We start from the raw sequence: 12,932 nt of genomic DNA, 5'->3' as shown, positions 1-12,932 counted from the left end.
TATATATATATATATATATATATATATATATATTCTTAACCACTCGTAAGCACACTTCCTGGGAGGAAATCACGAGCGCAGACCTCTTGTCGTGTCAGCAGTTTTATTTATTTTCAATCCCCATAACGGATGTCAGGACGTGTTTCGGCCGTCACAGCAGCCTTGGTCACCTCCAATATATATATATATTACCTACTGGCAGTCGCCAGTAGGTAGTTATAGTTAGGACCACGTTTCCATAGGAAATCCGCAACATTCTATTTTGAATAACTTTGGCGCCGGTTGACGAATCCTCGCGAATTTTTCAAAATAGGTGGGGCGCTACGCTCCGCTCCTACCCTGAAAGTCTCGGGGGGGATTCGTCAAGCGGGGGCTGAGTTAAAAGGGGGGTCCCAAAACGCGTTTTTCCCATGCATTTTTCCATAGGACCTTTAGACACAGCTACAGCCCGAACGGCTGAACAGAATTACTTGAAATTTGGCAGAGAGGTAGTCCTCAGGTCAAGGAAGTGCCTTTTGTAGGTTTGGTGTAAATCTGTTCAGTAGATTCTGAGAAAATAGCCTTTAAATCAATATATATATCTGAGCCAGCGTACGGTGCGCTTACGGTGCGCTTACCGTACGCGTACGGTGGCGTGCGCGAGCGCGATTCTGATTGGCCCTTAGATCTTAGTAAACATTCGAATCGGTCGAAACCAGGAAGCGGCGGCCGCCATTTTCTCTCTCGCACTCTGACAGGGGGTTGAAAAACCAAGTGCAAAAACATGTAAAGGGGCTGTTTACACAGCTCCCAAGCACCTAGCCATGTCGAGGGAGTCCCCAACGATCCCCCAAGTGAAAAAAGGCAATTTTAATTTTTTCGAAAATTTCGCCGATTACGCTTACCGTACGCGTACGGTAAGAAATAATAATAAAAAAAAAATATCCACATTCTCCCCACCCCGTGTGCAAAAGGTGCCCGAAGGGCTCCTTTTGTGCATGGCTTATTAGAGCTAAACAAAACATATATTTTACCTGTCACAACGATGCTCATCATATGTCCTCCATGTGCGCACGGTGCGCGAAGCGCATCGTGCGTTCATGGCCCATCTAGCGTAACGTAGCGTAACGTGTGAGCACCGCGTGCTCACTGTGCGCGAAGCGCACCGTGCCCGCACGGAACGAACTGCGTTAAGTGGGCGCGCACGCCACAAATGGCGTAAAGTAACTTAGCATTTAAAAAAACGTACAAATTCACTGAAAAAACCATAGGTTTCACACACGTTATAGTTAGGAATTAGCATTTAAAAAACCTTGCAAATTCACTGAAAAAACCATAGGTTTCACACATGTTATAGTTAGCTGGACATTTTACTGATAAAAAACCAATGAAATTCCCCCGTTATAGTTACTGTAGGCAACTATAACTCACGCGACCGTAATCCTCTGCTGATGACATATGTGTCTTTATGAAAAAAAAATATTTGTAATATATGTATAGCTAAAATTTAATGGAAGAAGACATGGGCAAATAAGTGTCTAAATACAGTATTCGCATCAGCAGAGGATTACGGTCGCGTGAGTTATAGTTGCCTACAGTAACTATAACGGGGGAATTTCATTGGTTTTTTATCAGTAAAATGTCCAGCTAACTAGAACATGTGTGAAACCTATGGTTTTTTCAGTGAATATATATATATATATATATATATATATATATATCGCTCAAGGCTGTGCACAGTGGATAAGGGAATCATTTCAAAAAGCTGGAATGTAGTATATGTGGGAAAGTGTCCCTATTTGTCATGCCCTCCCCCACTTTTTGCCACTGGTACTGATGTTTCTCCACTGATGGGCACTGGGTCCCTGCTTGCCAGTGCTCTTTCCCTGAAAACAAGGTACAGTGGTCTAATTGTAACCCAATTAGCACACATTTGAGCACCCCTATAAGTCCCTAGTAAGTGATACCCCTGTTACTTAGGGCCGGGGTACAAAAGAGGGTCCCTCAGGACTGCAGCATGTATTATGCCACCCTAAGGTACCCCCCTACAAATTGCATGCAGGCTGTCATTGCTGACTGCATGTCATGGTGCAAACCATGGGTGAAAACACAACTTGGCACACTCACTACATGTTATAACAACAATCTTTATTCAATCAAATATATGATCATTTACAATAATGAAACATTTCATAAGTATAAAAACAATAAAAGATTAAAACCAATATTTCATAAGTCATATAACAGACGAACTATAGCGGCACCAAAAGAGAATATTTAAAATAGATCATTCCATCCCCAGGACCTAAATTAGTAGGTATTAACCATCCATATTTACAAGGACGCTTTTATACAGTTTGGACCTTCTCCACCAAGCATACAGCAAAAATCTCGATATTGCAAAAATGAGCCACCTTGTGGTGTCAGATCTAAAAATACGCAGTGCTTCGCTGGGAGATCTAAACGACAGTAGGTGACAAACTGGAATTATCCAGATTTTTCTATAGTCCGCATAGGTGGGACACCAAAAGAGAAAATGATCGATGGTCTCTGATTGAGTGATGTAGAAGAGAAGGGAAGGAGCACACCTTATGTTAACTCTATTTAGTTTTTTTGTACCATGAGCTTGAGATCATTAATCTATGGGGTGCTAAGGTACTAATGCCGCTGTCACTGCGGAATTGAAAAGTAGAGAAAAGGGGAAAGTGGGAGAACCCACCAAGTACCTTGCACTATTCACCAACTTGGGGAATCCCCCCAAGGACACATTTTAGAACAAAAATCTTTCAAATGACATTTTCAAAATATGAAAAACTTTACACAGGATAGGTTTAAACAAAACAACTTTAGTAATAAACCATTTGATCTCCAGAAAAAAGACTTGATTAAAGTTCTCAATAGTGCAACAGGTTAATAATTTCTTAACTGTGCATACAAATTAACTGGTTCATTATTGAACAAACGTAACTGTTTTATACATAATCAAAATTGCTTTCAATTCGTTGATGGAAAATGCCCAATGCATTTCGGGATTTTGAAAAGTCCCTTCGTCAGGGCCGACCTAAAACAGATATACGCATTATGAATTTTCATGTTAAAGACCTAGTAAAACAAGTACTGATAACGTGATGCTCAAGTGAAGGTTAGTAATAGCACGCAGCATGCTTGACACTTCAAGCCATGTTAAAGTATAGGAGGTGACAACTTCTATTTAAAGTTCCCTGGTGTGAAAATAATGACCACAACAGTAAACGTTGGGTATACATGATGTGTTTACCATTTGTGGAATGCACTCGTGAGAAAACATCCTTGTTGGGAGTGAAGTGTGAAAGAAGCCAAAAAACAAGTTCTGGTGAGCCCGTTTTTACGAATAGAGGAGACTGGAGGTATTGACTGGTGGTAATGCGCAAACCTAAGAGCGCTCACCTGATAGCATGATATAACAGAATTGATCGCTTGGACGAGTCTAGCAACCAAAGGAGTAATAAAATCTGTAACATAAAAAATGTGGTGGGTTATACATATATATAATCCACTAGAACAGGGCTAAGAAAGCTAAAAGGCAGTAAAAGTCATGAAGAAGTTCTGAGCTTACCTAGTTCACAAAAAGTGAAATGGCAGCGATGTATCATCTGTGGGTGCAGGTAACCACGTACGGTGCTGACTGCGCAGCGAGTTGTGTTGTGCCAATATGGCCAGTCAACCACTGAAACAAGAGTGATAGTTGAGGTGATGCAAGACGACTACGGCGTAGCAAAACAAAACGGTAGACCAATGCGGGTAAACGCGTACCTTTCCTTCCGTGAACCGGGACGCACACAGGTGACTATTCGAAATCTGTGGAGCAAGCTGAAACAGACGCGGTGATTGGACAAAAAGACTCTGATGTTTAATAGGATGTACGACCAGAAGAAAAGTCACATGCTGCAATAGACATCGGAAAAATACTGCTGACTATGCGGATCAGAAACTGATTTATCAGTGAAACGAGGGTCCAAAAAAAAGAATAAAAGAATAGACTGGAACGCTCACGAACTACAAAAAGAGTTCAAAGATGAAAAAAGTTACCGTTGAAACGGAAAGCCTAGTGGTTTGTTCTGACAAAAATGCTAATAAAAATAACCATTTATAACTGGCTCAAAAGAGAAACGAATTATACCGGTGGGTACATGTCTAATAAAAAGAAAAACGAAGGCAGGGCAAATAAATCATGTGAAGGATGTATAATGGTAAGAAACCCGAATGATGTATAGGTTAATGGAGTGCTCTTCATGTGAACCTGGACACATACGACATATAAATACTTTGAATATATGCTAATACAAGATGTACAGTTTAACATCAATAAATGAACATACATGTAAATATCAAAGTATCAATCTGTAGTCATGTCCCTAAAAAATTGAAGTTGGAGAAAATTGGATAAGTGTTGTGAATGGGGTATAGTAAGGTACGGAAAAGAAAGAGATCATAAGGGTGTAGAGTGGAAATGTATATGTAGTCATAAAAAACAGTTCATATAAATGCGGTCATTAAGACCGGATGGGATCAAAGTGTTCAAGTATTTGATCCAGAAGATTTCTCTTTGTAGCAGTTTTTGAGACGTGTCAATGCCTGGAGTGATACTGATAAGTTCAACTACCTGAAATCTCAATTGAGAGATGGTATGATGTAATTCATTCCAGTGGGTGGCAAGTGGAGAAGAGGTGCTGAGGTTCCTAATTTTGCTCTTGTGTTCCGTAATTCGTACTTTAATTCTTCTTTCTGTTTTGCCAATGTAGGCTTTGCCACAAGGGCATTTGATACAGTATATTACGTTCATAGAATTGCAATCGCATGCATGTTTCAAGGTGATTGCTTTGCCTGAAGATGGATGTGTCAATGTATTGCCAGTAATCACGTTATTACAATGCACACAATTATTACATTTGGTCATTCCCTTGTAGTGAGTAGTGGTTCGGCTGGTATGCGTTGTAGATAGAAGTGTTTTGAAATTCTTCCCGCGGGTGTACGCAAATAATGGCTTGGTGACGAAGATTTTGTTGAAATCGTCCTCAGATGATACCATTTCCCATCTCGTATTGATAATGTTCCTGATCTCTTTGGCAGCTGTAGAGAATTTTGAAACAAAGACTGGTCGATCAGTTGGTTTTTGTGTTTGTTTTTGGAGCAACATGGTTCTATCCTTTTGTTGTGCTCGTTTTAAGCACTCGAGGAGAACACTGTCAGGATATCCCCGATTTTGAAAGCGTGAAGTGTATTCAAGTTTTGTTTTTGGTAGTTTCTGGATTTGAACAAATTCTTCTAATTCTGAGGAATTGAGAGAATGTCAGATTCTTGAGGAGGCTGTTAGGGTGAAAACTAGTGTTCGAGGCATATGAGCTGCAGATTGTACACTTAGCATAGATCGCCATCTGGTGTTGGGCCCGGATGTTTGCAGTTTGTTTTTCTTCTTGGACAGTCTTTGGAAGTCACGAGTTTGGTGACTCCTCCTTCGGTCCGTACTGCGCATGGGCTTCGGCTCCATCCTCAGATTGTTTTTTTCCGCCATCGGGCTCGGATGTGATACTTCGTGCTCCGGCTTCGAACTTCTACGGTTCCAGCCTCGACGGAAAATCCTCGTTTCTTCGAGTTTCTTCATCATCATCTTCATCTCTCGAAGCGGCACTTTCTCCATCCCGTTCATCGGCACCGGCCTTCGGGCCCTCCTCGACTCCGGTCCCGGCCGATGGAAAGGACTCCGTTCAAAAAGTGCCCAAAATGTGGGTCTAAATTTCCCCACACCGACCTCCATCAGGTGTGTAACCTCTGCCTCTCTCCAGAACACGAGGCTAGAGACTGCCCCGCCTGCAAGTCTTTTCGATCGAAGAAGACCATCCGAGATCGAAGAGCTCGACGCACCATGGCGCACTCATCCTCTGCAGCTCCACCGGACATCTTCGGAGACGGCGCCGAAGCTTCGGGGCAAACACACACCGAGCAGGAGGAAGACATCGTCAGCGCTTCCGAGGCCGACGACTCCGACGTGGAGGACGTTACACCGGCGCAGCGGGCCGTGAGTACTATACCCCCTCCCACCCCCGCGCCCAAAACCAAAGAGACTCAGGTTACTCCCTCGCCTGCCGGCCTGGGCAAAACCAAAACCAAAGCTTCTATCACCCCACCTACGGGCCCGGTGTCGAAGCCTCCAAAGTCTCACGGCAGCTCGGGATCGAGCCAGCCGACGCCCGGTGCCGAAAAACAGCATCCGGCACCGAAGAAAGCAATATCCAGCTCGACTCCGAAGCCACCGGTGCCGAAGCCTGGACTCTCGGCGCCGACCAAACACAAACATAAATCTGTCGGCACCGACGCTCCGGCGCCGAAAACTCCTTCGACGCCGAAAAAACAGGAGGCCCCAAAAAAGCATGGCGCACACAAACCATCGAAGTCCTCGGTTCCGAAATCACCGGTGCCGACGGACGATTCGACGCCACTGGCTCTGTTTACACCAGACCCTCTACAAAAGACTCTGTCCAAAGATCCAAAGACTGGACTATTGACTTTAATTATCAAGAAAAGACGCCTTGATACTCCGGCTCCTCCTCCTCCACCTAAAAGGAAGGACTCTGCTACTTCTCCCCTAAGCGTACCCTCCCCACTACCGCCTCCCCTACCTCCTCCACCACCTCCACCCCCTCCCCCTCCCAGGTCTCTGCCACCTCCACCTCACTACGATCCGGCCCCATCCCCAGATCCGGATGACGGGGACCCGGACAATTACCCAGCGGACGCCCCAATGGATCCCACTCCACCAGGGACCCCAGACCCATGGGAGGATTACAATAACCCTGATATACCAGATATACCTCAGGACGACCTATACCCATCCAGGCCGTCTCCTCCAGAGGACTCCTTAGGGTTTCATCATTTAGTGCAGAGAGCAGCACACTATCATGGGGTGGACATGCACAGTGAACCAGTGGAAGAAGACTTCCTACTGGATACATTTGACATACAAGACAAATCTACTTGTATCTTACCCATGCTTAAGGGCGTCACCAAGCACGCTACTCTGGCCCCTGTCAGGGCCAGAGTACTGAACCCTAGAATAGAGAAGAAGTACAAAGCGGCACCCACAGACCCGGCATACATTAAGGGCCCTGCTCCCCTAGATTCCCTAGTTGTCTCCACAGCTAGAAAGCGGGCTAACTCCCAATCCTCAGGAGAAGCCCCACCGCCAGACAAGGAATCTAAACTTCTGGACGCGTCTGGTAAACGCACCGCCTCCCAAGCTGCGAACATGTGGCGCATTGCAAACACGCAAGCACTGCTTGCGCGATATGACAGAGCACACTATGACGAACTAGAGGCTCTTATGCAGCACCTTCCAGAAAAACACAAGCGCAAGGCTCATGACCTGATACAGGAGGGTAAACTAATTACAAACACCTCCATTAAGTGTGCCCTCGATGCAGCCGACACTGCTTCTAGAGCCATAAATACAAGTGTCCTGCTTCGTCGCCATGCCTGGCTCAGGATCTCAGGGTTCAAGCCTGAAGTCCAGGCGTCCATACTCAATCACCCCTTTGACCAGCAAACTCTCTTTGGGCCAAAGGTAGACGAAGCGTTGGAAAAGATGAAAAAGGACACAGACACAGCAAAGTCTATGGGGGCACTCCAAACACAAGCCTCTAAACGTTCCTTTCGACGCTCGTCCTTTCGTGGCACAGGCAGAGGCTCCTCCACCGATAACGCCTCTACCTCCTACAAGTCCCCTCCTCAAAATACCTTTTCAAAGGGCAATCAAAGGGGCGGTTACAGAGGCAACAACAATAAGGGCAGGGGCAAAACCAACAACACCCGTTCTGCCACCCCACCCACACAATGACTCCCCTCCGCTCCCCCCAGACCATCCCACTCCGGTCGGGGGCAGACTACAAGACTTTATCCACACATGGGAGTCCATAACATCGGACAAATGGGTGACCCAAATCATTCGGTCAGGGTACTGTCTCGAACTAACATCTACCCCATCCAATATCCCACCAAGGCACCGTCCAATGTCTCAAGAACATTCCACACTGCTCAAACAAGAGGTACTCTCACTCCTCCAAAAACACGCTATAGAGCAGGTCCCCGTCAATCAACAAAATCTAGGGGTCTACTCCCTATATTTCCTAATACCAAAGAAAGACGGGACCCTCAGACCCATTCTCGACCTCCGGCCTCTAAATGCCTACATACATTCAGACCATTTTCACATGGTCACCCTACAGCAAGTCCTCCCACTCCTCTGCCAGGGAGACTTTCTCACAACCTTGGATCTGAAAGACGCATACTTTCACATTCCAATACACCCCTCTCACAGGAAATACCTCAGGTTCGTGGTGGACGGGCAACATTACCAATTCACGGTTCTCCCATTCGGGGTCACCACCGCACCACGGGTGTTTACCAAATGCCTAGCAGTAGTAGCAGCACACCTCAGACGTCAACATATTCACGTCTTCCCTTACCTAGACGACTGGCTGATAAAAGCCGCGTCCTACGACCAATGTGTGCAACATACAAACAGCACCATCCAACTGCTCCACCAGCTAGGCTTCACGGTGAACTACCAAAAGTCCCACCTCATACCATCTCACACAAAGCAATATCTTGGGGCCACTATAGACACCTCCAAGGGTATTGCCTATCCAAACTCAGCCAGAATCACAAGCATTCAAGCCTTACGCAAAACATTCCTTCCTCAACACTCTCTTCCAGCAAGAGTGTTTATGAAGCTTATAGGAATGATGGCGTCTTGCATCTTCATAGTGCCTCATGCAAGACTCCACATGCGTCCACTTCAAGAGTGCCTAGCACAACAGTGGAACCAGGCCCAGGGTCAACTGACGGATCTGGTGTTGGTGGACGGCCGCACACATCACTCTCTGCAGTGGTGGAACACCACAAACCTTTCCAAAGGGCGGCCGTTCCTGGACCCGGTTCCTCAGGTGATTCTAACAGCGGACGCATCGCTCTCCGGCTGGGGAGCGCACCTCCTACACCTCACCATGCAAGGTCTATGGACGCCACAGCAAAAATCGCTCCACATCAACCATCTGGAGCTCTTGGCGATCTTTCTAGCCCTAAAATCTTTCCAAAAACAGATTTCGGGCAAAGCAGTCCTCATTCGCACAGACAATATGACTGCGATGTATTATATCCAAAAACAGGGGGGGACACACACTCCCCAGCTCTCCCGCTTAGCCCAGAGCATATGGAGATGGGCAATTCCCCAAAACATCTTTCTCCTGGCACAGCACGTTCCAGGCGTACAAAACACCATGGCAGATCTGCTCAGCAGACAAACACAACAACTACACGAATGGGAACTGCATCCACAAGTTCTTCACCCATTCTTCCAACAGTGGGGGCATCCTCAGATAGACCTCTTCGCCACCCACGAAAACAAAAAATGCCCAAGCTTCGCCGCCAGATACCCACACCCATTGTCCAAGGGCAATGCGATATGGATGAACTGGTCAGGCAGATTTGCATACGCCTTTCCACCTCTCCCACTAATTCCATTAGTGGTCAGGAAGCTACAACAGCACTCCCTCACACTCATTCTGGTAGCTCCGACGTGGGCCAGGCAGCCGTGGTACACCACGCTACTACAACTGTCAGTGGTACCACATCAAAAACTGCATCTATCCCCATGCCTCCTAACCCAGAACCATGGAGAAATCAGGCACCCGGACCCAGCTCAGCTCAACCTGGCGATCTGGCTCCTGAAATCCTAGAATTCGGATACCTTAACCTTCCCCCTGATTGCATGAACATCATCATGGAAGCCAGACGTCCTACCACTAGAGCATGCTATGCCGCAAAGTGGAAAAGATTTGTAATTTACTGCCGTAACAATACAATCAACCCTCTAGATGCATCCATACAGCACATCATATGCTATCTGCTCCATCTTCACAGGTGTAACCTGGCATATTCATCCATACGCCTACACCTAGCAGCGATCGCTGCCTATCTTCAAAACAGACAGCATTTATCACTCTTCAGAGTGCCCGCTATTAAAGCCTTCATGGAAGGCCTTAAACGAGTAATTCCTCCCAGGGCACCACCTTCCCCTGTATGGAATCTAAATTTAGTTCTTACACGACTAATGGGTCCGCCCTTCGAACCAATGCACAAATGTGAGCTACAGTTTCTCACCTGGAAAACAGCTTTCCTAGTAGCTATCACTTCCCTTAGAAGGGTTGGTGAAATACAAGCGTTCACCATACAGGAACCCTACATACAAATGCATCACAGCAAGGTCATACTTCGCACAAATCCGAAGTTTCTGCCCAAAGTCATTTCCCCCTTCCACCTCAATCAATCAGTGGAATTACCTGTCTTCTTTTCGCAACCCCAATCTGTTGCAGAAAGGGCCTTACACACACTTGATGTGAAAAGGGCGTTGCTATACTACATACAAAGAACGCAACCCTTCAGGAAGACTAAACAATTGTTCGTTTCCTTCTCTCCACCACATAAAGGCAACCCCATTTCTAAATCAGGGATAGCTAGGTGGATTGTAAAATGCATACAAATTTGCTATCAAAAGGCAAAGAGAACATTATCTGTTCCTCCGAAAGCCCACTCTACAAGAAAGTTAGGGGCTTCTATGGTTTTTCTAGGGAATATACCCTTAGATGACATCTGCAAAGCAGCCACATGGTCTACACCACACACCTTCACAAAACACTATTGTGTAGATGTGCATTCCAAGCAGCAAGCTAGGGTGGGCCAGGCTGTACTAAAGACACTTTTTCAAACCGCTGCAACGGATACCGGTGGTCGCCGCTAAGGTTGGGTACTGCTATATAATCTATGCTAAGTGTACAATCTGCACCTCATATGCCTCGAACGGAATATGCTACTTACCAGTATGCATCTGTTCTTGGCATGTAGAGCTGCAGAGTTGTACACGCCCACCCGCCTCCCCGGCTACCTGTATCCGTTCCAGTACATCTTATTTAGATACAACACATGGGTTTCTCACTGTTATTACTACGCTCCATCATTTCCCTGTTGGCGAAAAACAATCTGATGATGGAGCCGAAGCCCATGCGCAGTACGGACCGAAGGAGGAGTCACCAAACTCGTGACTTCCAAAGACTGTCCAAGAAGAAAAACAAACTGCAAACATCCGGGCCCAACACCAGATGGCGATCTATGCTAAGTGTACAACTCTGCAGCTCTACATGCCAAGAACAGATGCATACTGGTAAGTAGCATATTCCATAGTGTAGAATACTGTTGCGGTCTGTGGGTTTTAAAAACACTGAGGTTTCAAAATGATTGTGGTCTTCTGTTTTGGTGATAAGAACATCTAGAAAATGAATCTTATGTTTTTGAATATTCCAAGTGAACTGAATCCTGGGGTTGATGGTATTCAGATCTGTGATCATAGTTTCTAGTTGGATTGTTGTCCCTTTCCAGAGGATGAATATGTCGTCAATGTAGCGGCAATACAACTGTATGTTATTCCACCAGTTGGAGTTGGACATTATATTTTCATGTTCAAAAAGTGCCATGAATGTTTTGGCATATGCCGGTGCTCCAGAGAAACCCATGGAAGTTCCCATGAGTTGAGCGTAGAACTGATCATCCCACTCAAAATAGCTGTAGTTTAGGCAAAAATGTAGCATTTTTAGAATAAACAGTTTTTCTGCTCCTATATCTGGTGATTGGAGGAGTGCCCACTCTGTGGCTTCTAAACCAGCTTGATGGGGGATAGATGTATACAGTGCCGTGACATCAATGGTACATAGAATGATATCGGAAAGATCAATGTTTTGAAGTGTGTTCAACTGTTGTAGAAAATGTGTAGTGTCTTTAATGTATGAAGGCCATTTTTGGACAAATTGTTGTAGATAATAATCTACGACTTTTCCCAAAGGTTCAAAAATGGATCCGCAGGCTGAAACGATGGGACGAAATGGAGGATCTGAAGAGTTTTTGTGGATTTTAGGGATCATATACAGTTTTGGGCGTCTTGCATTTCTGGTGGTGAGGAAATTCTTGGTTTGGTCTGTGATCCAATCTTGTTCAACTGCTTCTTGAAGTAGTTGAAACAGTATATTTTCCAGTTGTGTAGTGGGATCCTGTGGTAGTAGCATGTAAGTGTTGGTATCCTTGACATGTTCATTAACTTTAGCCTTGTAATATAGAGCGTCCATGAGGACTATAGCGCCTCCTTTATCTGCTGGTTTTAAGGTAAGGTCTGGATTGTTGGCAATGTTGGTAATGATTGATCGTTCTCTTTGAGTTACATTGTTGTGCTTGGAGGTTTGAAAATTGATGTTGGCTATGCCTTTGTGTACCAGTCGTTCAAAGGTGTCCAAGATTTTGAGGGACACCGGAGGTATGAATTTGCTGCGTGTTTTAAATGGATTTGGAAGAGTCGACATGTCTTGATCACCTGAAGGAACTATATTAGTGAAGAAGTATTTTAATCGTAGTTGGCGCATAAATCTGTATAAATCCACTTCAACATCTAGTTGAGTTGTTTTGTTTGTTGGTACAAATGACAATCCTTTTGAAAGGATGTCTATTTGATTTTTATTCAAGGTATGTGATGAGATGTTGATCACTAAGTTACTGTCTTCCCGCTCCGGAGTGATTTGCCTGATTTTTCTCTTTCCTCGCCTTGTTTTTCTGGGGGACGGGTCAGATCCGTGGCCTGTGGTAAAAAAGGCGGTTGTGTCATTGTTGAAGATGGCTCTCTGGCTGTAATACCTGTACCTGAGGTTGATGGTTGAGTTGGTAATGGTGTTCTTTTAGTGGTTAATTCTTGATCAGAAACTGTGCTTTCGTCTGAAGATGTTGTTGCTTTTTTGTCAAATCTCCTTCTAGAGTATATGTCAGCCCAGGTGTATACCTCGTTCAGTTTATAGTCTATTGTGTCTCTTTTGAATTTGCGTAAC

The 12,932-nt window shown here is 45.2% G+C and overlaps 1 protein-coding gene across 2 annotated transcripts in view; it reads left to right on the top strand.

Moving 5' to 3' along the window:
• The window catches only part of TRPC4AP (transient receptor potential cation channel subfamily C member 4 associated protein), a 749,627-nt gene that overhangs the window by 276,420 nt on the left and 460,275 nt on the right, over positions 1-12,932 (top strand). The gene's annotated exons all lie outside the window — the stretch shown is intronic.

Source organism: Triturus cristatus, chromosome 7, assembly GCF_964204655.1.
Source record: "Triturus cristatus chromosome 7, aTriCri1.1, whole genome shotgun sequence".
Classification (NCBI taxonomy): domain Eukaryota; kingdom Metazoa; phylum Chordata; class Amphibia; order Caudata; family Salamandridae; genus Triturus; species Triturus cristatus.
This window is presented reverse-complemented; position numbering and strand designations above follow the sequence as displayed.